This window comes from Salmo trutta, chromosome 3 (genome assembly GCF_901001165.1).
Source record: "Salmo trutta chromosome 3, fSalTru1.1, whole genome shotgun sequence".
Classification (NCBI taxonomy): Eukaryota; Metazoa; Chordata; class Actinopteri; order Salmoniformes; family Salmonidae; genus Salmo; species Salmo trutta.
In genome coordinates, this window is record NC_042959.1 from 4,464,709 (window position 1) to 4,492,272 (window position 27,564).

General features: G+C 40.8%; 1 protein-coding gene across 24 annotated transcripts in view; it reads left to right on the forward strand.

Moving 5' to 3' along the window:
- Nucleotides 1-5,568: 5,568 nt before the first annotated feature.
- LOC115166721 (neuroblast differentiation-associated protein AHNAK) overlaps nt 5,569-27,564 on the forward strand; it is a 43,033-nt gene continuing 21,037 nt past the window's right edge. For 23 of the 24 annotated variants that reach the window (XM_029720451.1, XM_029720459.1, XM_029720487.1 and 20 more), the window contains exons 1-2: nt 5,570-5,915; nt 21,517-21,568. The gene's annotated coding sequence lies outside the window, so the exon portion shown is untranslated. Of the gene's footprint in view, nt 5,916-21,516; nt 21,573-27,564 lie in introns of all 24 variants that reach the window. The other variant, XM_029720470.1, reaches the window with a different exon arrangement.

Consider the following 27,564-nt stretch of genomic DNA (forward strand, 5'->3'; position numbering starts at 1 on the left):
CACCATGTCTACAGTAAAGAACACCATGTCTACAGTAAAGAACACTACATCTACAGTAAAGAACACCATGTCTACAGTAAAGAACACCATGTCTACAGTAAAGAACACTACATCTACAGTAAAGAACACCATGTCTACAGTAAAGAACACCATGTCTACAGTAAAGAACACTACATCTACAGTAAAGAACACTACATCTACAGTAAAGAACACCATGTCTACAGTAAAGAACACTACACCTACAGTAAAGAACACCATGCCTACAGTAAAGAACACTACATCTACAGTAAAGAACACCATGTCTACAGTAAAGAACACTACACCTACAGTAAAGAACACCATGCCTACAGTAAAGAACACTACATCTACAGTAAAGAACACCATGTTTACAGTAAAGAACACTACACCTACAGTAAAGAACACCATGTCTACAGTAAAGAATACCATGTCTACAGTAAAGAACACCAAGCCTACAGTAAAGAACACCATGTCTACAGTAAAGAACACTACATCTACAGTAAAGAACACCATGTCTACAGTAAAGAACACCATGTCTACAGTAAAGAACACCAAGCCTACAGTAAAGAACACCACTTCTACAGTAAAGAACACCACATCTACAGTAAAGAACACCAAGCCTACATTAAAGAACACCATGTCTACAGTAAAGAACACCATGTCTACAGTAAAGAACACCACGCCTACAGTAAAGAACACCATGTCTACAGTAAAGAACACCAAGCCTACAGTAAAGAACACCACTTCTACAGTAAAGAACACCACATCTACAGTAAAGAACACCAAGCCTACAGTAAAGAACATCATGTCTACAGTAAAGAACACCATGTCTACAGTAAAGAACGCCAAGCCTACAGTAAAGAACACCATGTCTACAGTAAAGAACACCATGTCTACAGTAAATAACACCATGCCTACAGTAAAGAACACCATGTCTACAGTAAAGAACACCATGTCTACAGTAAAGAACACCATGCCTACAGTAAATAACACCATGCCTACAGTAAAGAACACCACTTCTACAGTAAAGAACACCACATCTACAGTAAAGAACACCAAGCCTACAGTAAAGAACATCATGTCTACAGTAAAGAACACCATGTCTACAGTAAAGAACACCAAGCCTACAGTAAAGAACACCATGTCTACAGTAAAGAACACCATGTCTACAGTAAAGAACACCATGCCTACAGTAAATAACACCATGTCTACAGTAAAGAACACCACTTCTACAGTAAAGAACACCACATCTACAGTAAAGAACACCAAGCCTACAGTAAAGAACATCATGTCTACAGTAAAGAACACCATGTCTACAGTAAAGAACACCAAGCCTACAGTAAAGAACACCATGTCTACAGTAAAGAACACCATGTCTACAGTAAAGAACACCATGTCTACAGTAAAGAACACCATGCCTACAGTAAAGAACACCATGTCTACAGTAAAGAACACCATGTCTACAGTAAAGAACACTACATCTACAGTAAAGAACACCATGTCTACAGTAAAGAACACCATGTCTACAGTAAAGAACACCATGTCTACAGTAAAGAACACCATGCCTACAGTAAAGAACACCATGTCTACAGTAAAGAACACCATGTCTACAGTAAAGAACACCATGCCTACAGTAAAGAACACCATGCCTACAGTAAAGCACGGCAGTGGCAGCATCCTGTTGTGGGGGTGTTTCTCTTCAGCAGGGACTGGAGCACTTGTCACGATAGAAGGGAAAATGGTCAGCGCAAAATACTGACAGATTCTTGAAGAGAACCTGCAGCCCTCTGCCAGGAAGTTGAAAATGAGAAGATGGTTCACGTTTCAACATGACAATGACCCAAAGCACACCGCCAATGCAATCGTACAGTGGCTGAAGGACAAGAAGGTGAATGTCCTTGAGTGGCCTAGTCAGAGCCCCGACCTAAATCCCATCGAGAATCTGTGGACTGACTTGAAGAGTGCAGTCCACGAGCTGTCACCATGCGATTTGACTGAGCTTGAACAATTCTGCAGTGAAGAATGGGCAAATATTGCGTATTCTAGGTGTGCAAAGTTAGTAGAGATGTATTCAAAGAGACTCATGGCTGTAATTCAAGCAAAAAGTGGTTCCACCAAGTATTAACTCAGGGGGGTGTCCACTTATCCAAATAGGGTATTTTACTGTTTTAAAGGTAATTAATTTTCAGGGTTTTTTTTCTTCTGACTTGGATATTGTGGGTTACTGTGTGTAAATAAATCTGGAAAAAGTCAAATTTTATGTGTTTTCATTTCAGGCTGTAAGGTAACAAAATATGAACATTTTGAAAGGGGACTTTCTATACCCACTGTACATATTCTGCCTCACATGAAAAACAAAATATAACCTTTTTGATAGAAAAAAAACCCTTCTCTCCGTGTCTACTTCTCCTGTGTATTCAGGTCAGGACAATAACTGCTGAAAGAGTAGCCTACCTGGAACCAAGTTAGACAACGCCCAGCATGTCTATGTCCCAAATGACACTCTGTTGCCTATGTTTTGGGCCTCTGGTCAAAAGTAGTGCACTATATAGGGAATAGGGTGCTGTTTGAGAAGTTTTCCCTATTTAACTTAATTGCTGTTGACAAAGATGATATGTACAATGCTTTATCTTGCTGCCGTGAGACTAGCACTGAAAATGAGCAAGCGCTGCAGCTACAGCAATGAGGGTGAAAATATACAGTGTAGCATTTGCTCTGGTATGAATAACAGTATTGGGTGACACAGCTGGAATGCAGATTCGGTTTGAGTGCCTTGCCCAAGGACAGATTTTTCACCTTTGTCAGCTGAGGTATTCAAACCAGCGACCTACCGGTTACTGGCCCCAACACTCTAACCATTAGGCTACCTGCAACCCTATGGTTCCGAGTGGCACCCTATTCCCTTTATAGGGCACTGCTTTTGACCAGGACTGGTGCAATATATGGGTCTCATCTGGGTCACTTATGACACATAATAACAAAGATATCTAGACATTCAACTTTCTCACATTCAAGAGATCAATTCAAAACGTGAAACAACCCTTTGTTATCATCAAATCATCACCAAATGTAATCCGTTACAAGTTTACCTGTCCAAAGGATGCATGGCTCTTGACCTTTGCCTCTCCTGAGTCCGTATGGGAGTTGCAGCGATGAGACAAGACTGTAGCTACCATTGGGGAGAAAAAAGGGGGTAAAAAATGGATTTGTCATTCAATTGGTAACATTAATGTTTGTCTTCTTCCTGAGTGGTGCAGTGGTCAAAGGCACTGCATGTCAGAGCTAGAGGTGTCATTACAGACCCTGGTTTGAATCCTGTTTGTGTGACAACCATAAGTGATTGTGAGTCCCATAGGGTGGTGCACGGTTGTCCGGGTTTGGCTGGTGCACGCTGTTATTGTAAATAAGAATTTGTTCTTAACTGACTTTGGTTAAATACAAATTATAATGCCTCTTAAGGGGAAAGTAATCTAAAAGTAACAGAATGTAATCAGATTATGTTACTGAGTTTGGGTAATCCAAAAGTTATGTTATTGATTACAATTTTGGACAGGTAACAAGTAACGGATTACATTTAGAAAGTAACCTACTCAACCCTGATCATAACAAACGGTTGTTTGAAGTTTTGAATGGATCTCTTGAATCTGAGAGAGCAAAGTTGAACAATCATTCAAAGCAATAATAAATTGTCCCTGCTGAGTTTCAACCAAAGCTCCTTCCAAAATTAGAAAGTTTCATCTTTATGTGTTGTTAATAAATAGGTTAGGACTATATTGTTTGTCTTTATTGGGGTGGCAGGTACCCTAGTGGTTAGAGTGTTGGACTAGTAACCGGAAGGTTACAAGATCAAATCCCTGAGCTGACAAGGTAATAATCTGTTGTTCTACCACTGAACAAGGCAGTTAACCCACTGTTCCTAGGCTGTCATTGTAAATAAGAATTTGTTCTTAACTAACTTGCCTAGTTAAAAAAATATGCCATTTTCCTATTGCTTCAAACAAAAACTACTTTATACAGTTTATACAGTTTATACAGAAACAAGAGAGATTGTTTCTTCAAAGAAAGAGACAAAAGTTATATTTGAAGGATAAAAAGTTGAGTTTATCTGTGCTCTAGAACTCTGTTACAAATGTATTATGTTGGAGAACTGGACCATGAAGGACTGCCCCTTTAACCACATTTTTTGGTTGTAGAAAACTTTTCTATTACATGTCATTGGAGCAGTGTATGACTGTTGCATTGGGAAGGCTGGTCTCATAGACTAGACGTAACATAATGCACCAAAATCCGGGACACAAATTAGTATGATGTGTTACATTTTGTATGGTTACATAAGACAGAAGGTCCCTTATGCGTGGGCGTATAATGCGAATGTCTAGCAACTGAAATATTTCGGTATGAAATCTCATCAAGGACAACTTCATCATTTTAGCCAATTAGTAATTTTGCAACAACCTATTACTTTTTAGATACCATGCTACTTCTTAGCGTGTTAGCTAACACTTCCCCTAAATGTAACCCTTTAATCTAACTCCTAACCCAAACCTTAACCCTAACTTTAACCCTAACCTTAACCCTAACTTTAACCCTAACCTTAACCCTAACTTTAACCCTAACCTTAACCCCTAACCCTAACCTAGCTAACATTAGCAACAAAACATTTGAATTTGTAACATATCATAGGTATTCAAAATTTGTAATAATTTTTGTACAAATTGCAATTCGTAACATATTATACAAATTGTATTTCGTAATGTCATACCAAGATAATCCATCCACCTGACAGGTGTGGCATATCAAGAAGCTGATTAAACAGCATGATCATTACACAGGTGCACCTTGTTCTGGGGACAATAAAAGGCCACTCTAAAATCTGCAGTTTTGTCACACACTACAATGCAACAGATATCAACAGTTTTGAGAGAGTATGCAGTTGGCATGCTGACTGCAGGACTGTCCACCAGAGCTGTTGCCAGATAATTTAATGTTCATTTCTCTACCATAAGCCACCTCCAATGTCGTTTTAGAGAATTTGGCAGTACATACAACTGGCCTCAAAACCGCAGACCATGTGTAACCAGGCCAGCCCAGGACCTCCACATCCAGCTTCTTCACCTGCAGGATCGTCTGAGACCAGCCACTTTGACAGCTTATGAAACTGAGGAGTATTTCTGTCTGTAATAAAGCCCTTTCGTGGGGAAAAACTCATTCTGATTGGCTGGGCCTTGCTCCCCAGTAGGTGAGCCTGGCTCCCAAGTGGGTGGGACTATGCCCTCCCAGGCCCGCCCATGGCTACACCCCTGCCCAGTTCTGAAATCCATGGAATAGGGCCTAATTAATTTATTTAAATTGACTTATTTCCTTATATTAACTGTAACTCAGTAAAATCTTTGAAATTGTTGCATGTTGCGTTTATATTTTTGTTCAGCATAATTAGTCTCCAGGATTTTATTTACTATGTTATGTCTACCCCTGATTCCAGGTTGCATTGGATGGGCAGAGCCAGAAAAGGAGACTACGGCCACTCCCTTCACCTCCCTCCCTATATCCCTCCTTCCCGCCCTCTATCCACGACCAGTAGCCCTACCCGTTCGCATGTCCAACCATTCTGCATCGCCCGGAGTAACAGCCACGCAGACTAGAAAAAAAGGTAACACGCACTTTCTAAGGGGAGAGAGTGAGTAGGGAGGGGAGAGAGAAAAACTCCCTGGACACCGAGGGAGACTCGGGTTGATAAAGCAAGAAAAGTTTTTTTTTGTTATAAGAGAGAAATAAGGTTTGATTGTTAAGAAGAAGACGTGATTTTATCAACTGCTGGAACAGAGGAGGGGAAGAGAACACGGCCGAAGATGCTCAAGCTGCTGTGATAAAGTTGTTGCAACTCAGACTGCTCATAGGTAAAACAACCGTTTCATCACAATTCTTATTTAGCTTCTTTTAAAAGTGTATTATGGTGATGGTATCATATCTGGTAAACTCACAAAGTTGTAAGGCATTTGTTAAATGACGTGGCAACCGTGTCGTTTGAGATTCGTTTTACATTCCGTTTTTTGAAAATAAGAATAACAGTCTTTCACCCCGCTAACTAACTGAGATGAAGGGTGCTGGTTCGTGGTGTTACTTGGTTTTCTCGTTCAAAGTTCTGTAATTTAGAACACGAGATGAAGTGGGTGTGTGTCACCACCACACATTAACGGAGACTTGGGTCGCACTTCTTATTTCACTCTCTTTTACTGCGCACAAAATAAAGGCTGACTGGGGCATATGGAGCGACGCCAGTCCCATAAAGGGGGTTTATGTTCCATTGTGCTTAATGCTTATCTATCCCATTTTAAAATAAACCCCCCCATGCAGATGTATAGCCTCGTTCAGTTGTTACTTCATCTCAGCAACGTGGATATTGACCCTCCTATTCTAACATCACCCTGCACGCAGTAAAAAAAAATAAAAAAAATTGTACAAAGAAAACGCCCAAGTATCATCTTTGATGAAAAACCTGTCAAGCTAAATAATGTTTGTGTTTGTATGAGTAATTGTTTGTTAAGAAATGACTATCAGTAAAGGCAGTTAGCCATAAAACCTTTTAAGATAGGCTACATGCTTTGGGTGTGGGTTCTACTTTCTTACTATTACCCTCCTACTCCCTCCCTCTTCCTCCCTGTTTCAGCGAGGCGCACCCATGGGAGAGGGAACATAATGACACACACTCTGCAATCTTAGAACACCATCTTCTAACCCATCTTCACCAAAAACCAACGCTTTTCAGAGTATAATATAGTAACGGTTTTAATATAGTATACGAGTATACAGTGTGTGTGATAAATAAAACTGTACTTTCCAATTTAGCTAAAACTTAAAAAACCCAAAACTGTTTTCATCTGTTTTAAGTTTTAAGGTGTTCACATGAATGGGGTTCTAGCGACTTTCTCCTCACTTGCAGTTTTAACTCGATTCGTTATATCCTGGGATTCTATCCAGGGTGGAGAGAGAGAGAGAGAGAGAGAGAGAGAGAGAGAGAGGGGGGGGGGGGTGGGGTATGGTAATGGAATGTAGTGGTTTGGAAATACTTACTAATTGAAACCAGGCTTGAGGAAAAGAGGGGTAAAAATAATCAAAACTTCTGCATTTCAGAGTGAAAGAGGTGTTTTACTCGAGCTCAGAGCATTAAGTAACAAAGATACAGAATGTGTTTGAATAACAGAAACAGCTACGTTGTTATAACTTCAGGCGTGTATTAACTTTGAAGAGTTATAATAAAGCCAAACAGCCACCTTCTGTGTGTTTCTCCATTCCAATAGATAGAGATAGAGTTATAGACGGAGAGACTTAGATCCCCCAGATATTATGCTTTGTATAGTTGGGTGGAAATTCAAATGCTTTAATCGCTCCCTTCCCCCTTTCTGCCACACCCTGCCCGACTTTCTTCTGTTAGAGCAGCAGGGAAAGGAAAGTCTCTCTCCCAGAGAACACAAGCCACAGGCTGGCACCAGAGCCAGCGAGCTCACAGAAAATGTCTTAAAGCTGTAAAAGTATAGTGGTTCTCCCAATTGTTCCTGTCGAAGTGATGGATAATAACAGCGGCTATGAGCAAAGGGTTGTATGGTCGGTCAAGTCGTGCTTAAAGGTCCAATACAGACTCTTTAAAAAAAAAAAAAATCTCAATATCAAATAATTTCTGGGTAAATATTAAGTACCTTACAGTGATTGTTTCAAATTAAAATGATAAAAAAGAAACGAAAATAGCTTCTTAGCAAAGAGCAATTACTCAAGTAAGAATTTAGCTAGGACTGTCTGGGAGTGGTCTGAGTGGGGAGGGGAAAACTATAAACTAGCTGTTATTGGTAGAGAGGTTTGGAACTCTCATTCTTATTGGTCTATTAACTAATTTACCACCTGATGATGTCACCAGACAGGCAAAAACTACATCCCACCAAAAAACAGGTTACATTTCAGGCAATATTTTCAAACATTTCTTACACATCTCTTACAATAAAAGGGCATTATCATAATTTTCACAATTTCACAGTATTATTCCAACCTCAGTGTGGCAATATATAAAACACAGGAAAATCACGTTTTTGACTGCACTGGACCTTTAAATGTTGGCTTTTTTTTATTGGGATGGTATGTAAAAGTATAGCCTATGTCTGTATGTTCAGTGTTTTGAACAGTTCATTTGACATGATAGTACTTGTTCAAAACAGAGAATATAGTAAGTGTCAAATTTTGACTGGAACAAAGTAAGCGATAAGTTACTACACAGCCAACTTCAGATTCAGAATTGTTCTTGACAACCCCCTGACAAACCCAGACCTGGTTTTGTTATTTATTAACGTAATCTGTCAATCCAGTGGACATGGAATTCATAGAACACTCATCATTGTATTCCACCAAACGTGCCACCACAGCTTTCCCCCTGCCAACTGTTGATAGCAGAGGAGAGGAGTGGCATTCTCACTGTGCCAGTGTGAAACAGAAAGAGCCCAGACTCTCGCACACTTCCTTTTGTCATTTCCTTCTCACGGTCCCATTCAGGGGCGTTAAGGACCTTCCCCGTTAGAGAGAGGGAGAGAGAGGGAGAGCGTACGGGAGAGAGAGGGAGAGAGTACGGGAGAGAGAGGAAGAGAGAGAGGGAGAGCATACGGGAGAGAGAGGGAGAGCGTACGGGAGAGAGAGTATGGGAGAGAGGGAGAGCGTACGGGAGAGAGAGGGAGAGAGAGCGTACGGGAGAGAGAGGGAGAGCATACGGGAGAGAGAGAGAGTATGGGAGAGCGAGGGAGAGCGTACTGGAGAGAGAGGGAGAGCATACGGGAGAGAGAGGGAGAGAGAGGGAGAGCGTACGGGAGAGAGAGAGAGTATGGGAGAGAGAGGGAGAGCGTACTGGAGAGAGAGGGAGAGCATACGGGAGAGAGAGAGAGGGAGAGAGAGGGAGAGCGTACGGGAGAGAGAGAGGGAGAGAGGGAGAGCATACGGGAGAGAGAGAGAGTATGGGAGAGGGAGGGAGAGCATACGGGAGAGAGAGGGAGAGCATACGGGAGAGAGAGGGAGAGAGAGAGGGAGAGCGTACGGGAGAGAGAGAGTATGGGAGAGAGAGGGAGAGAGAGGGAGAGTGCGAGAGAGGGAGAGAGAGGTAGAGCGTACGGGAGAGAGTACGGGAGAGAGAGGGAGGGAGAGAGGGAGAGCATACGGGAGAGAGAGCGTACGGGAGAGAGAGGGAGAGTACAGGAGAGAGAGGGAGAGCGTACGGGAGAGAGGGAGAGTACGGGAGAGAGAGGGAGAGCGTACGGGAGAGAGAGGGAGAGCGAGAGTACGGGAGGAGGACTGATTCCCATCAAACAAAAGTTTTTCTTTTAACACTTCGATGAATCTCTTTGTCTGATTGGTCCCTGGGTGTTCTGATTGTGGATAATTGAGACATTTAACTCATTTTAATCCCACCCTATTTTATTTTATTTATCACGTAGATTTCATAACTGGTACACTAAAGCAGCAACAGTTGTCCATCCGTCAGAAGTAGGACAGTAATACGTTATTGATCCCAACGAGCGGGTTCCCCTCCCCCTCTGTGTAACTGTAAGCAAATCTAAAAAAAAATATCTCTTGACTCATGGACTTATTTTGCCATAATGAAATGTAGCAATGTTCATGATAATAATTATTGCAAAATACCTCTTTCAGACAGAGCGATTGTACACAGATTTTCAGAGAGAGCCACTCCTTACACCCTCCTCCCTACTATTCTGTCTGTGCATTTAGAGACTTTGCAGGATGTTGCCTGTAAAAAAAAAACCTGCCAATGTTTTTTAGAGCCCAATTCCATACAGTCCTTTTTTTTTTTTACCAAATTCTTGCCGCGATAAGCTTTTTTATATCTCTTGTGCACATGGCGGCACGTTTATGAGTGGAAGTAGACGTTAAATCAATAGTTATTATGTTCATTAAACAGACACGACACACTTACGGCCTCACTGATCACAGTCAACACAATTATATTTTATAGTAGGCTAAGAATATAATTAAATATAACAGAATAAAATATAAAATAATACTTTTTTTCCCCCAACACAACTTGCGTCGTCACGGCAACGTGTGGAACCGCTGTCGTAGGGGGAAAAAAACAGGTGATATTTTGAAACAGAGCCCATGTTTTTTTTTAAATCCATGTTTTCATCTCTTTCCTTCCCTCATTCCACTTCGTTAGGGAGCAGACATGGTTTTACATTGACAGTATCTTCATCATGATACTGATAGAAAATAATAGCAATCTATATTAACAAGAGTCTCGTGTTCATATCTCAGATCCTCAGCGGGCTTTTGGAGTTGTATTTACGCGATCAAGCAAAATAGTAGATCTACATTTGGTTTAGGCTACATTATAAACTGGGTGGTTCGAGCCCTGAATGCTGATTGGCTGACAGCTGTGGTATATCAGACCGTATACCACGGGTATGTCAAAACAGTTATTTTTACTTCTCTAATTACGTTGGTAACCTGTTTATAATAGCAATAAGGCACCTCAGGGCTTTGTGATATATGGCCAATATACCACTGCTAAGGGCTGTGTCCAGGCACTCTGCGTTGCGTTGTGCATAAGGCCATATATCACACCCCCTCGTGGCTTATTGCTTAATTATAACATGCTAAATGTTTCTGATTAGTGATAGATAAGCAAACGAATTGATGAGCTATACCACCTCCACTTATTTGCCCAGTCAGAGAATTAACCAAATATAAAGATGGAGATTCAGTGAAACAAAATCACATTGATTGATTAAAACAAGTCACAGTCGTTTGGTCGGGAGATGGGCCTAGGCTACTAAGTGGCTGCGAGTGAAGAGTAAACTAATCCACTTGTTAGCTACACAACATGCTGGCAAAATGTTCTGATCAGTGACAATGAACGAGCCAACTAGAAAAGATGATCATGAGCAGCACTCACCTCAACTAAGCTAACATTTCTAATTCTAGCCTAAACAGTATCCAAACAAAGATTTAGTGAGAAGAAAAAAAACATCTGACATCTCAATGCAGCTGAAATAGTTGAACATGCTATTATTATATATTATTATATATATATATATTATATAGTATTATAACAATTTGATGCCTTCAATTTCATTAGTGTACTTTATTTCAATATGTTCACCGTTCAGTGATATTTATTCCCACAGCAGTTCTTTATGGATCCATCCAGTTATGATTAAGATTATATATATATATATTTTTTTTCATGGGTGAAGTGACATGCCTTGCAAAGTTTAGAACTGCCAGGATGATAGTAGTAATGGGCGCTGCCTAGCAACCATCAAGAACTTAAGAGCATAGTGTGTGCCAAAGCCACCTCAGCATTATGGCTACATTTAATACTAAGGCAAAACTCCGCCCATAACTTTTGGACTATTCCCAGACGGCATGGATTATTGAGTCATTGTTAGTTTTACACTTAAGACATGACTCTGCCATTGTGCTGTAGAATTTGTGAATTTTGTCTCTTGTGTAATAAATCATATACATTAGTTTATAATGAATTATGTGTACATTTTTGTTAACTCTTAGTTATGTTCCATCATTCCCTCTATCTTGTGCCAACATCAGTTCTTTTTAAGTCCTGTTTCCAATAGTTTATATTTTTTTCAAAGAGATTGTCAGTTGGATAGTCTCTCTGCAAGGTTTTGTATAGCTTATCTATCATATGAACATCCTTTTCTGATTGAAATAGGTTTCCTCAAGATTGCTCTGATGTCCAAAAGATTTCAAATCGAAATGTCTTGATATGAAACTTTCAAGTTGCATGTATTTGAAGATATCTACATTGGTCCAACATTGCTTTTGAATTCTGTCATGGCAATAATTTCCTATTACCAAGTCATTTATGGTTTCTATGCCTTTACATTTGTTATTTTATTTTACCCTTATTTTACTGGGAAAGTTGACTGAGAACACATTTTCATTTACAGCAACGACCTGGGGAATAGTTCCAGAGGAGAGGAGGGGGGATGAATGAGCCACTTGGAAGGCTTTAGTTTACCATGTGGAACAGTTTATGGATGAACAGTTGATGTTAAGATGTGTCTGTTACTTGAACACTGTGAAGCATTTATTTGGGCTGCAATCTGAGGTGCAATTAACGCTAATAAACTTACCCTCTGCTGCAGAGGTAACTCTGGGTCTTCCTTTCCTGTGGAGGGCCTCACGAGGGCCAGTTTCATCATAGCGCTTGATGGTTTTTTCGACTGCACTTGAATAACTTGAAAAGTTTGTGAAATTTTCTGCATTGACTGACCTTCATGTCTTAAAGTAATGATGGACTGTTGTTTCTCTTTGCTTATTTGAACTGTTCTTGCCATAATATGGACTTGGTCTTTTACCAAATAGGGAATCTATCTTCTATTTGTTTAACACTTTTTTGGTTGCTGCATGATTCCATGTGTTATTTCATAGTTTGATGTCTTCAATATTGTTCTTCAATGTAGAAAATAGTAAATATAAAGAAAAAACCTTGAATGAGTAGGTGTGTCCAAATTTTTGACTGGTACTCTATATGTCGTAAGTAAAAGCCCTGGGTGGCAAGTTGAAACAATTCCAAGTCTGGAAGGTTAAAACCACCCTCAGGCTTAAGAAGATAAAGCTTTCCTTTTTATTCTATGCGTTTTATTTGACAATATAAAGTCTGTTATGACCGAGTATAGTTATTTAAAGAATGTCTTCGGTAGGGTAATTGGTATTACCGAGAATAAATATAAAAACTTTCGGAGCCATGCCATTCTGAAGAGGTTTATTCTACCTGTAAGATTTATGGGAAGTTTGTTCCATTTATTCAGATCTGCTTTCAACTTGTTGAATAATGGGATGAAGTTATCTTTATATATTTGTTTTTTGTTGTCACTTATTAACCGTCTAATTATTTAATATATTTTTTTGGTCCACTTAAAGGATTGCTGTAGATCATGAGTTATTACATTTTTTCCCCCTATTGCCATAATTGTTTTAAGTATTCCGATAATATTTTTTAGCAACGGAGGCATTGAGTTTTCAATATTGGTCAGGTATATCAGGATATCATCTGCAAATAAGTTTAGCTTATATTCATGTTTACCAATACTGATACCTGTTACGTTTGGATCCTGTCTAATTCCTTCTGCAAGCGTTTTAATTGCAAGTGCAAACAGAAGGGGGGAGAGAGGACATCCCTGTCATGTGCCCCTTTCTAAAGCAATTGAATCAGATAATGTTTTTATTTCTGTATATCTTTGATTTAGGACATTTGATATATCTTTTTTATGAAATGTATTATTTCAGCTGGAAAGTTGGTTTGAAAGGTGTATAATTGTCATTCAGTAGAAATGGTGCCTTAATCTAGTGGTTTCACTATCACAAAGATAACAACTAAGAAACACAGAAAAACCCGACAGTACTCACGCTGTAAACCTTACACAACCTTGCATATGTGCAACCGTGCACCCCACCCCCCCACCTTCCAACTTCCTTTATACAGCTCTGACTAGAGTTGACATGTGGTGTACAGATATAGGATCTTAATTTGATCACCCTTAATTTGGTCACCCTGTTGTTGATCACCAGTGTATTCAAGGTTTAAAAAGTATTATAAAGTTTGTAATTTCCACAAAGTCAGACTTAATTTGCCCTAACTAAACAAAACATTTATCAACCCCTACAAAAATGTAAATTTAATTATAATCCACACAATCATTCACATTTCCCGTTGGTGTAGGATTATTTTCCTGTTGTACGGGTCAAATTAAGATCCTACATCTGTACGTACATGTTGTTTGGAATGGAATGCCTAAATATCATTGTGGCAGTGCGAGGAATGTTAATTTAGACTTATATTTTGCTTTGTTGATGTTGTTAGCTTACTGGCAACAGATACTGGCTCACATATGTTTTTTAAACTGTAATTTGTTTACCTCCTTCTCAGCACTTGTTTCCAATCACAGTTGTTCTTGTACTCTGAAATAAAACCGCCAGTCTATAGAATGTGCAGAAAGTTGCAAAACGTCAAAAGGTTACAGGTGTGTTAAACACTATATATCAATATGTCATGTCACTGGAAGACGTTGTAATGATTAATGTCAACAATAACTATAGAATGTAATAACATTTCAGGTATTAAATGGTGATTTACAAAGCTCCATCACTTTAAGATTAAAATGGAGATGTGATATAAGCCTGTAAATACCATTAGCCACTGGTGACATTCACACAAGCAATAAACAGTGTTCCTGCCACTTTGGGTCAGACAACAACAGCCTACAGTATAAATAACAATACTTATTTGCACTCTTTTAAAACAATACTTGTATGCCATCCTTAGTTGTTGGTGCATTTTGATGCGCGTTGGAAGCAAAATATATTCCACTTGCAAATCAGTGTAATAAATAATTTCATGTTCAGTTATTGAACAATGTTATGTTATTTGATTTTGAGGTTTTACACACCATGTACTGTAGAAAAATCACATTTGCCTCTGTCAATCTAAACACATTTCTCTTTGTTTATGTAAAACCTCTCTCTCTCTCTCCATTTCTCTCTCTGGTCTGTAAACCAGTCAGGCCAGTTAGTGGTAGCAAATGTTGCTTTGTCAGCTGATCAGTCCACCCCTTCGCTTGCAACTACTCCCCACAATAAAGGAAGGAGGAAAACATTGAGACAATTCTGTTTGGTAACATTGGAATAATTCCCCAACTAAATATGCACAGTTGGGTCTGTGTCCCAAATGGCACCCTAGTCCCTTCATAGTGCACTACTTTTAACCAGGGCCCATAGATCCTTAACCAAATCTTGCCACTCACACTTCATTGTTTTATTAGTGTTCTTATCACAGTCACCATTCAATCTATTGTTTATTGTTGTCTTGACTGACAGATCCTTTCAGATCCTTTGCGCTCTGGTTTCATTCACTTTCACTGCCTCTTTCAGAGACAAGACTAACTCACTAGGTATTTACTAAACTGGAGTGTCTATATGGCTCCTTGGCACAATCATGTACAGAGATCCATTCAGTGATGATGATTGTAGTTGCACAACCCAACAGTATTAAGAAATAAAGAAAGAAAAAAGTGATTCTGTTTTGTGGCTGAACCCTGTGCTGACATGCTCTGGGTGGCAGGCAGCACACGAAGAGGCTGGGTAGAGTGAGTGGAGGACATTTCTTTGGAGTTAGTCACTGCGAGAGAGAGACAGAGGAGAGGAGAGACTAGGCTCTGTTCCAGCTGGCCTGACAACTCTATCAAGGAATGTGGTAGAGGCAGGGTGGGGCCTGCTCAGCCCCGTAGAGCACAGCACAACACCCATCCCAGGGCCTGGCCTGCTCAGCCCGTTAGAGCACAGCACAACACCCAGCCCTGTTGCCTAGCACATTGGTTGCTCTCTTAGCAATCTAGCTAGAACTGAGAGACTATGGTGGATCTCAGCCCCGTAGCCTGTTGCTCCAATCTCTTAGCAAGCCTTCCCTGTAGCTCAGTTGGTAGAGCATGGTGTTTGCAACACCAGGGTTGTGGGTTCAATTCCCATGGGGGGCCAGCACAGAAAGAAAAATTTTTTTTATGAAATGTATGCATTCACTACTGTAAGTCGCTCTGGATAAGAGCATCTGCTAAATTATGTAAATGTAATGCAAATGTCTAACTGCTAGGGCTGAGACAGGGCTGGAGGCTAGGGTGGGGCCCAGCCTCGTAGCCTATTGCGCCAATCGCTTAGCAAGCTAACTGCTAACGCTGAGACAGGGCTGGAGGCTAGGGTGGGGCCCAGCATCGTAGCCTATTTCTCCAATCTCTTAGCAAGCTAACTGCTAGGGCTGAGACAGGGCTGGGGGCTAAGGTGGGGCCCAGCCTCGTAGCTTATTGCTCCAATCGCTTAGCAAGCTAACTGCTAGCGCTGAGACATGGCTGGAGGCTAGGGTGGGGCCCAGCATCGTAGCCTATTTCTCCAATCTCTTAGCAAGCTAACTGCTAGCGCTGAGACATGGCTGGAGGCTAGGGTGGGGCCCAGCATCGTAGCTTATTGCTCCAATCGCTTAGCAAGCTAACTGCTAGCGCTGAGACATGGCTGGAGGCTAGGGTGGGGCCCAGCATCGTAGCCTATTTCTCCAATCTCTTAGCAAGCTAACTGCTAGCGCTGAGACATGGCTGGAGGCTAGGGTGGGGCCCAGCATCGTAGCCTATTGCTCCAATCTCTTAGCAAGCTAACTGCTAGCGCTGAGACATGGCTGGAGGCTAGGGTGGGGCCCAGCATCGTAGCTTATTGCTCCAATCGCTTAGCAAGCTAACTGCTAGCGCTGAGACAGGGCTGGAGGCTAGGGTGGGGCCCAGCATCGTAGCACAGCACCTAGCCCTTTAGCCTGTTGCTCCTTTAGCAAGCAAGCACTGCCTGAGGTAGGACCCAAAGCCTGGCCCGTTGCTCCGATCCAATAGCAAACAAGCTAGAGCTGAGATGGTGAAAAGACTGGAGGCACATAGAAATACATATATTTGTTTGACTGACTAGAATGGGGAAAAGCCCATCAGATCTCAGACATTTTGACACTACACTCAAGGGTACAATCAATATTTCCTGACATGGTATTGTGATGCATCTATTCTAGTCAGTCGAATTCCCAAGCCAGCCCTGCACAGCCCTACACAGCTTTCATTTAAATAAATGTTTTATTTGACCTTTTATTTAATTAGCCAAGTCGGTTAAGAACAAATTCTTATTTTCAATGACAGCCTAGGAACAGTGGGTTAACTGCCTTGCTCAGAGGCAGAAAGACAGATTTTGACCTTGTCACCGTGGTGATTTGATCTTGCAACCTTCCAGTTATTAGTCCAATGCTCTAACCACTAGGCTATCTGTCACTAGCATGCTAGCTAGCGCTGACCACCCCGCTGTGTGTACTGCTGTGCTTGTGATGGTCAGCAGTAGTCTGGGGCCCACACTGTTTCCTTTCTGGATTAAACCTACCTGAGATTTGTTCAGCTTAGTTTTGTAGTGACCTTGAACTAGTTTCCCAAAACAGTACTATGATAGGTGAAGGTGTTTCCCCACACTTCTCAGAATATTTCTGTAACTGTTATTCCAGTCGCCTTGCTTTGACTAATGGTGTTCGCTTTACCACATAGGTGTGACCAATTGTAAATAGTGTTTTGGATGTGTGATGCCCATGTAACTAGTCAATGCAAGTCAAGGTTGACATTTTCCTATGTTAATAGCACCATTGACAATATCCATTTATCTAGTCAGAACATGTTTCCAAACAGACATTAAAACAACCAATGCAAATCAGATCAACCTTACCTGAATCGGCTTCCTTGAATGGAATACAGAGCCCACAAAGTCGTCTATTCTTTCGACCAATCGATTGGCCAACATTGTTCAATGTCTGTTTTTCTATATATAGACACACCCTATGTGTTTTAATGAAATCAACTCGATGCATTGAGCTTGTCTGATGCTTTAAGCTTACGGATTGATTAAATAAGACAAATGCCTCAAGAGGGCGCCAGAGATCTAGATAACCAGAAAAAAATAAAGAATTTAACCTGACCATCCTCCTCCTGCTGCTCATACTGGCTTTAACAGATTCTGCCGTTACTTTCCTGAAGTTGCCGGTACTAGGCTCCATAAGGAGTCGGTAACGTTTCTCATGTGGAATGCCAATTTATCTTACCATTTCAACCGATCTGCGTGCAAGGTATGGTTTTCATATGCACATTTTTGTGAAATTTAATTCATAATAACTTATTCATATCTCAAAATCGTTGTTCATGAGGTTCATCAAAATTCCATCCAAATGTAAATGAAAATGATACAAACCTAAAATGTAACTTCTATTGCTATTGCCAACTATGTAAAAAATAGCCTATATAAATCCAACAAATATAAACATTGCAGCCTGCAGGTAGAAAATATCCTCATAAAAATAAATATCTGTTAAATCATATTCAGCCTGTCTGCAACGAACTTGAAACATTTTTATCAACTATTAGCTTGTGTTGGCTGAAGCTTGCAACATTGTATAAAATATTCTGGGCCCTCAGAGTTTCCCACGCCAGTGAGCCATGGGACAGACACAGCTGTAGGCTATTTGCGCAAGCGATAAGAAGCAGTGCTTGACTTGGGGAGGAGCTCACTGGAGCTGAGTACCAGCACCTCAAATGTTCTACTGCTCTATTCCTCTGATAGAATTAGCAAAAAATTATTGTGGAGCTCCTGCACCTAAATAGATACAGTACCAGCACCCAAAATGAGTTCCGGAACCTAATTCAGTCCAAGTCAAGCACTGATAAGAAGTAATCAGGTAGGCCTATTTTATGATGTTTCCATTGGATCAGAGCATGACATTTTTCCCTATCACACTGAGTGGTTATTGAAAGGGAAAGAGCTGGAAAGATTTTTCAAATACATGGAGGAACTATTATCATTCTCAACGGATGTAAAACAGACTTTGCTTGTTGTTTGAGGTGAAGAAAACATTACTTTGAGACGCTCCACAGGTCATTAGTGGTGGTGTGTTAAGCCAATCAGAAATACTATCAGATGCCCAAATGAGCACATTTATATGTCTACATTTGTATGCAGGCCAGGTAGCCTATAGACCTACTTCTATGCGTGCGCGTCCTTACTCAACATTGACAGGAGCGCTCCAAACAAAAGACAATGACTAAATTGACAAAACTCGTAAATAGAATGAAATAAACCAAAACTTGTTTCTCACAAGTGTAGCATAGGTTGTGTACTCTGGGAGGCGCATGGCGGTCAACTACCACGACCAAACAATCGGACCAGTCGACTAATTGGGGTCAGCCCTACTACGTATGTTGTTGATCTCCCCTTCGTGACAGGAGACAAATGAATACAACGCCCGCTGGTGTCTGCTAGTTTAGACAGCTGCCATACCCTGAGTCTCTCTATGCAAACACAGTGACAATCCAACCTCGTATCGCTTGGCGTTTATCACCACTGGCCTATCTATTTCAGTACCAGGCAGAAATAACCAACCAGCTAGCTGCGCCAACAATGAAACAGTAAGGATAGGAAGACGTTTTAGCTTGGTGGTGTTGTGATGAAAGACTTTAATGAGGGTTTGAAATGACTGGTGGCCGGCGGTCAGTTAAGAGAGAAACACTTGTTGGATCCGTTGCCAGACTCTATCTCTATAGACAACGACATGTAGCTATGACGTGCTTGGTTTCTGCTCTTCTACAACTTCAACAGGTAAGCAGAAACGGAACACCGGAGTGATACATAACTATAAATCAAGCTTAGATCCAGTTTGTTATCAATATGCACATATAACTGTGTAATGCATCAAAGGTTTGTTGTCTTTGATGCTCAAACTAGTTCAGCCTGTTAAGTAACCAATCAAAATCCTGGAAAGCTTTTCATATTTTTACCCTTTACTATAACTATAACTTTGACTTTGAGTTCTGTTTTTCAATTGAAAGTGGCTCTAATAAACAAAACAAAACAACAACATGTTTGCTGGTGGCGAGGGAAGACAGTCCAATAAAGTCTCTTAGGATTGTAAACAGTTGTTTGTTGTACTTTTCTTGGAAGTTTTGAACAGTTCAGCTGTATACAGCAACAGGGGAGGAGGCAGCAGGCTAATGACAGTTAAAAAAAAAAACTTGTCTTTAAAGAATTTGTAAATGGGGCAGGTTGTCACTGGTCTGTTCCTGTCTGTGAGGAATCCAGTCCCACCATGTGCTGTTTCTGCTCCAGAGGAAAGACTCTTCTTTGTTTCACAGTACCCTCTTCCAGTCTAAGCAGTAATCTTCAAACGTGAACAGGAATTGTGAACTAAGCCGGAATGAAAGCACTTTAAATATAACTTACCAAGTTCAGCTTTTACTGTCTAGACAAATGTCAAAGTTTAATTGGAAAATAAATATATCAATACCAAAGCAGTTGGCTAGCATATGTTTATACAATTATATCTTGAAAATATAGACGTCTCAAAGCTTAAAGGCTGTGCTGAAAATGTCCATAATCATTCAGGAAATCAGAATTCTCCAGATAATTTATAGTATGAGTCATGAATCTTAAATCAGATATTTCTTCACCTTCAGCCATGTGCTAGTACAGTGAGCTCTAAAAGTATTGGGACACTAAGCAGGTTTCCATCCAAAATGTTTATGTGAGTAAAGTTCATGTCGAATAAAACAATACAAGGACAGGCCTGATGGAAACAGACATTTTTCCAATAAACTTTCCAAATGTCCACAAAACAAAATACGCTAGACATGGTGGGATCTTTTTGTGTCTGTAAAATGATTTAAGCGAGAAATGTCGGCGTTGTCCTTCCCACTACAACAACAAAATGTGGAAAAAGTCATTGGTGTGGGAATACTTTCTGAAGGTGCTATAACCTCAAGCGAAACACTATCTGTTAGGTTGGCCTAAGGCTAGTCGCTAGTTGTTTTTAAGATGTTAATAGATCTGAACTGAAAGTGAATCTTGACTAAACGTATTAGCAGCCACATGCAGACATCAGAACTAGGCCTACGGCAGACAGCAGCTGGGTATGTGAGGTCTGTGTACAAGCCAAGGTGTTGACTCCCCAGGGGAACATCATAAGTAAAGGGCCAATACCTCGTGACTGTTTTTGTATGGGACCGATTTGGCACCATTTGATAGTCCAGCAATGTGTTCAAGTTGTAGTTTAAACATACTAGTCTTGCGTTGAGTTGGGAAACTGAAATGACCTGCCTGCAGTGTATCTTGTTGTGTTGAGTGATCAGTGGTGCATATTTAAAATGGTATGGCTGCCTGCTATGGTACGGTCTGCCACATAATTCACATTACCCACTGGGCACAGACAGTCAGTTAAACGTCTAGTTTTGATTTACATTTTGGTTGAGTTGTCCACTAACGCCAATTTAATGTGAAATCTTCAAAACATTTAACCACGTTGTTGGATTTAGGTAAGAATTTGGGTGTAAAAAAAAGACTACATGTCTTTACGTTGATAACTTAGCAAATCCAATCAGTTGTCCACATTGATTCAACGTCATCACATAGCTTTTTTTGGGGGGTTGGGGTTAAAATGATGCAGCATGGTCTAAGCAGTAGCTGCATACACATCATTTAAGGGAGTGTTTTACATAATTGGTACTCTTTGCCATCAATACTTTATTGTCACCCAGGCAGGTTCATTATTAATGTTCCGGAGTGCCCCTCCAGCTGATTAAAGGAATTCTCTCTGAGTCCATTGCATTGTTAGGAAGACACAATCACAACACACTGCAGACATGTGACGTAGTCATGTAGACTAGATATCCCTGGAGCAATAGCGTATAAGTACGGGCGTAGTTTATGAATTTGTTTCTATGTCTGTCCGAAAGCCATGAATGAAAGTGTGTTGAAGTTGGTTGCTCACTTGTGTGAGTAACATATACAAGAGAGATGTGTGGACGTGAGAATGAACTTAACTAGTCGATCAATCAATGTGATTAACTCCTATTCCTCTTCTCTCTCCATGTGTCCCTCTGTTAACAGACAAACAGGAAGCAAAGAGACAGAGCCCTTGGCCTTGCTTGAGCAATCCAAAGTACGTAAGTGTTCTTCATTCAAAGATATAGTTATCCAAGATGTTGACGACAAGACACAGACTAAACACAACACAAAACATATCAGTTACTGTAAACTGAATATCTCCACAAAATATAATAGAGTTCATCTTGTTGTTGTCATTTTGTTTTGTTCAACAGCATTCTATTGTCTTTGTTGATTGGACCTTGGTGATTCTAAAGTCAAACTCTAGAACCTCTTTTGGAATGTTTGTCACAGAACCTTCTTTGAAGCTGGAAGGTCATGTCTCCATTCAGCTGTGAAAGGCCTGGCTTGGAGAAATCTGACCCCGTGTGTATGCCTCCTCTTTACCCCCCCTGCCATTGCTCGACCACCTGTTTAGTCCAGCCCCCCACCTTTAATATGAAATGGCAAGTCAAGCACTGCCAGATCACAGTGTTTAACTGTTGGTAGTAGCAGCTGCGGCAAGATACATTTTTAGTGTCCCAAGTCTAAGGAATACCAAACCGCCAAACCGCACGTAGACAATATAGCCAATAAGGGAGAAAGGAAACAGGCGTATACAGAAATGTTCTGTGGTCAGAAAGAGGCGGGTTAGCTAACTGGTTAGGAGCTGCCATTGTCAGAAACCAGAAGCTTTCTGGTCGGGTGGTCTGTCCTCGTGTTCCCTGCAGGCTTTCTCTCATAGCACAGTTACATAGCGAACTACAATGATGATGTATGACGCTCATCCCCTTCCCGTTCCTTCTCTCCCATTCCTTACCCACAATTTTCTTCTTTGACAGTTTTTGTGCCCAAATATTGACTTTCATGTCTCCCGTGAGCACATTTCGATGAGCTCAATGATTTGATTCGAGTGCGGTGTGCCCTTCGACAAGTAGATTTTTTTTTTTTTTGCACTCAAGGCACAGAGAGATAGAAATGGAAGAAAGATAAAGTTGTTTGACTGTTGTTGTTTCTGCTTTCTATGACTGCTTGTCTGTCGTATGATTCCATGAACAAGTCTTGTTCACTGTTTGTTTACCCCTCAACCAGCTGGTCATGTGACTTTACATTACAGCAAACCGTAGTTTCCCTTCTGATCTGTGTCTCTTTGATGTTAAGAGTTGGATTCCGGTACTTAACAGTTGTTTCCTCTTCCTGCTCATATTTCAGTCCTTTCCTATAGTGTCCTTCCCTGTCTCCTTTCCTATAGTGTCTTTCCCTGTCTCCTTTCCTATATTGTTCCTTCCCTGTCTCCTTTCCTATATTGTTCCTTCCCTGTCTCCTTTTCTATATTGTTCTTCCCTGTCTCCTTTCCTATAGTGTTTATCCCTGTCTCCTTTCCTATAGTGTCTTTCCCTGTCTCCTTTCCTATAGTGTCCTTCCCTGTCTCCTTTCTTATAGTGTCTTTCCCTGTCTCCTTTCCTATATTGTTCCTTCCCTGTCTCCTTTCCTATAGTGTTCTTCCCTGTCTCCTTTCCGATAGTGTTTATCCCTGTCTCCTTTCCTATATTGTTCCTTCCCTGTCTCCTTTCCTATAGTGTTTATTCCTGTCTCCTTTCCAGTCTTTACAAGCATTTTGCTACACCCACAATAACATCTGCTAAACATGTATATGTGACCAACACAATTTGATTTGATCTCTAGTGTGAGGAGATTGTCTCAAGCGAAAGCAAGTTGGAAGAAACATAACATTGTGTAGTTAATGGACAGAAAGACTGGAAATCTTAAATGAAATTCACTAATAAATAACTGGAATATTTAAACAGTTCTCCTCTTCTCTGTTTTCTACAGAGGTTGTAAAGTAGCTGTCTGTGGTTTTAAGGTCCCTGGCATGACGACAAGTTTTTCTTCTAGGCTGACATTCCACAGGAACTGGCCCTGGAACAGTTAGGGCCTCCTCCCATGTTCTCCCTCTCTCTCACCCCCTTGCTCTCACCCATTCCGTCCATTTGTTCTCTCCTCTCTCTCACCCTCCCCTCCCCTCCCTGTGTTCTCTCCTCTCTCTCACCCTCCCCTCCCCTCCCTGTGTTCTCTCCTCTCTCTCACCCTCCCCTCCCCTCCCTGTGTTCTCTCCTCTCTCTCACCCTCCCCTCCCCTCCCTGTGTTCTCTCCTCTCTCTCACCCTCCCCTCCCCTCCCTGTGTTCTCTCCTCTCTCTCACCCTCCCCTCCCTGTGTTCTCTCCTCTCTCTCACCTCTCCCTCCAATCCCCCTGTCTCCTCCCTCTCCATGTTTCTCTCTCTCTCTCTGTCTCTCTCTCCTCTCTCTCACCTCTCCCTCCCCTCCCCCTGTCTCCTCCCTCTCCATGTTTCTCTGTCTCTCTCTCTCTCTCTCTCTCTCTTTCACCTCTCCATGTTTCTCTCTCCCCTACCCATTCATACCTCCCTCACAGTCTCTCTCTGCCCCTCCCAGTACACCTTGCCAGGAATATGTCAAAACTTTGAGAACAAGGACTGCCCAAATACTTCTCTAGATCATAAAGATATGTTCCGAAAGAGGGAGGGAAGAGGGAACAGGAAAATACACATTTGGTGTTATGAAACCTAGAGCACTATTTGCAGCAATAGAGAGTGATAGGAGTGAGAGTTGGGTGTGGTGTGGTCTTAGGTTACTTTGTAATGTGAGAGATGAGGGCGGGACATAGGAAATAATAACGAGAGGTGTATATTCTCTGAGCCGGGATCTGTTGGTAACCCCCTCTCCCTCTGCTTTTGTAAATAACTCTGAGTACCAACAATAATAATAGGGCTTGTTAGAGAGTTAGAGCAGCATAGTTTTCATCAAATCAAATGTTATTTGTCACATGCGCCGAATACAACAAGTGTAGACCTTATACTAAAATAAACTGAAGTAAAAAAATAAATAAATACAATTAAAAATAAACCAGAAGAAAATAGAAAAATAACAAATAATTAAAGAGCAACAATAAAATAACAGTAACAAGGCTATATGCAGGGGGCACCAGTACAGAATCAATGTGCGGGGGCACCGGTTAGTTGAGGTAATTGAGGTAATATGTACATGTAGGTAGAGGTAAAGTGACTATACATAGATAATAAACAGAGGTCCTGGATGGCAGGAAGCTTAGCCCCAGTGATGTACTGGGCCGTATGCACTACACTCTGTAGCGCCTTGCGGTCGGAGGCCGAGCAGTTGCCGTACAAGGCGGTGATGCAACCAGTCAGGACGCTCTCGATGGTGCAGCTGTAGAACCTTTTGATGATTTCTAATTCCTCTGATGAATGCAATTTTGGAGGGCTCGGGTGTGTCCCGTGTGGTGTTTGCGCGTTCGATCTCTCACATGGCATGTTGACTTTGAGAAAAACATGCGCACACACACACACACACACACTCTCTGTTTTTGATTTACTTAGAATACATTTTGGTCATGATAATACGGGTCTGTTTTAGATTGTATTACTAGCTTGCAGTGTCAGTTGACCTGAGTGGAATTTGATCTTCATGAGTTAATTCGATCAAGCCGTCTTTGTTGAATAACACCCTTATTCCCTATGTAGTGTACTACTTTTGATGGGCCATGGTCGAAAGTATTGCACTATGTAGGGAATAAGGTGTCATTTGGGATGCACCCTTTGACATTGCAGATTCGGTAGGTCTGCCGAGTTGCCTTGTTAAAGTAACTCCCTTTTAGCTGGACTGGCTGTGCTTGTTGGGTTTTAATGTATATCAATAGAATCTACATCTCATAGCTGATTCATATCTAGAATTACGTCAATTACGGTATATGTCATTTAAAAAGCATGTGCATTCTTGGAGAGGGAGGGAGAGGGACAGAGACAGAGAGAAAGAGAGAGAGAGGGAGAGAGGGATTTTCATTGCAAAACAAGAGACAACATCATCTTTGGTGTAAATATTGTTCATACTGTATCTTCTGTCTTGTTTGTTTCCATGTTTCTATCAATACACATTTTATTTGTCACATGCTTCGCAAACACAGACAAACAGTGAAATGCTTACTTACGGCACTTCCCAGAGAAAAAAAATGGAAATAATATACCCAAACTTTTGAACGGTAGTGTATTACCAGTCAAAAGTTTGGATACACCTACTCATTCAAGGTTTTTTCTTTATTTTTACTATTTTTTACATTGTAGAATAATAGTGAAGACATCAAAGCTATGAAATAACACACTTTATTTAACCTGGCAGGCCAGTTTTTTTTACAACGACGGCCTGGGAACAGTGCGTTAACTGCCTTGTTCAGGGGCAGAACGACAGCTCGGGGATTCGATCCAGCAACCTTTCGGTTAGTGGCCCAAAACTCTAACCACTAGGCTACCTGCCACCCCGTATGGAATCATGTAGTAACCAAAATAAGTGTTAAATAAATCAAAATATATTTGATATTTGAGATTCTTCAAAATAGCCACCCTTTAACTTGATGACATCTTTGCACACTCTATTTGCACACTATATATATATATATATATATATATATATATATATTTAAACATGGTACAGCACAATCACTCAGCAAACCTTTGAAAAAAATATGTTTTTCAGTACAGTATTCATCTGAACGTTCTTTCCATAAAGGTCAGGAATGAACATTGAACACTGGATAGTTTATCTTCACAGTCAAATGGCACCCTGGATCTTGGTCAAAAGTAGTGCACTATGTAGGGAATAGGGTGACATTTGGGATGCACCCAACACAGTCTTCTTGATGAATTAGGGTCCCTTTGAAAACGGACGTAATTGTCCGTTAGAATCTAAAGCATGGTGTAACATAGGCCTACACCGTCTGCGTAGGTGGAGGTTGATACAGCACAGACATGGCTTATGTAATTACAGGGGTGGGATGTTCGAGGAGTTGACATTAATGAAACAATGGGTTATCTGTCCCCAATGTGTGTGTTGGACTGTGTAGTGTAGGCTAGATCTTGTCAGCATGTGTTGGAAGGGACAGGCACTCACCCTGGCAAGTAAATGATGTAAACAAATCAGTTTCTTGCTGTGTTGTATTTGTAGCGTACTTTTGATCGTTCCTCCCTGTCAAAGTGCTTTATATCTCAGAGCATTTCCTATTATTCCGTACGGAAATCCAAGAGACTCCATTTTGTATGATATGTTACGTTTCGTATGGTATGTATTAATTTGTGGATGTTCATTATCCATTTCTTATGATATGTTACGAATTGTAATTCGTATGAAATGTTCTGAATTGCATTTGTACAATATGTTACTAATTGCAATTTGTGCAATATGTTACGAATTTGCTAAAAGTACAACATTTTAAGAATTTGCAAAACGTATGATATGTTACGAATTCCAATTTGTTGTGGTTAACATTAGCTAAGTGGCTAATGCTAACGTTAGCTAGCTGGCTAACGTTAGCACTAGGGGTTAGGTCAAAAGGGTTAAGGTTAGGGTTAGCTAACATGGTAAGTAGTTGCAAAGTCGTTAAAATGTAGTAAGTACTTGAAAAGTTTGTAATTAGCAAAAATTGTCTGTGATGAGATTTCGAAGACGCAACCTTTGGGTTGCTAGACGTTTGCATTATACGCCTACTCATCCACACCAACCAACCAACCAACCAACCACCCTCCTTCCATATTTGCCTTCAGTAACCATCTGTCTTATGTAACCATACCAAACGTAACATATCGGACTGATTTGAGTGTCCCGGATTTACGTTTTCTATGTTACGTCTAGGCTATGAGACCAGGTTGGATATCATAGTTCATTTACACAAAATTTGCCTTCCCTAAACCTGTGAAATCAAAGGGTGGGACCCACTAATCACTATCTGTAAGTCATACATCCAGTATTATGTATGTGCTTTCACAACCTTGAACACACCCTGAATATGCCCAGCGAATTGACGATAGTTACAAATGTGGAGGTCTATTTCACAACAAATAGTTGACAGAAAATAGTCTGTCAGTAGTCACACCAGGGCGCTACATAAAACATGGGAAATTACAGTTTGTTCTTACCTTGACTGAGCTATTTCTATACTGCCTGATGTGTACAAAACAAGTTCAATAAAGGGTCAATAAAATTAAATA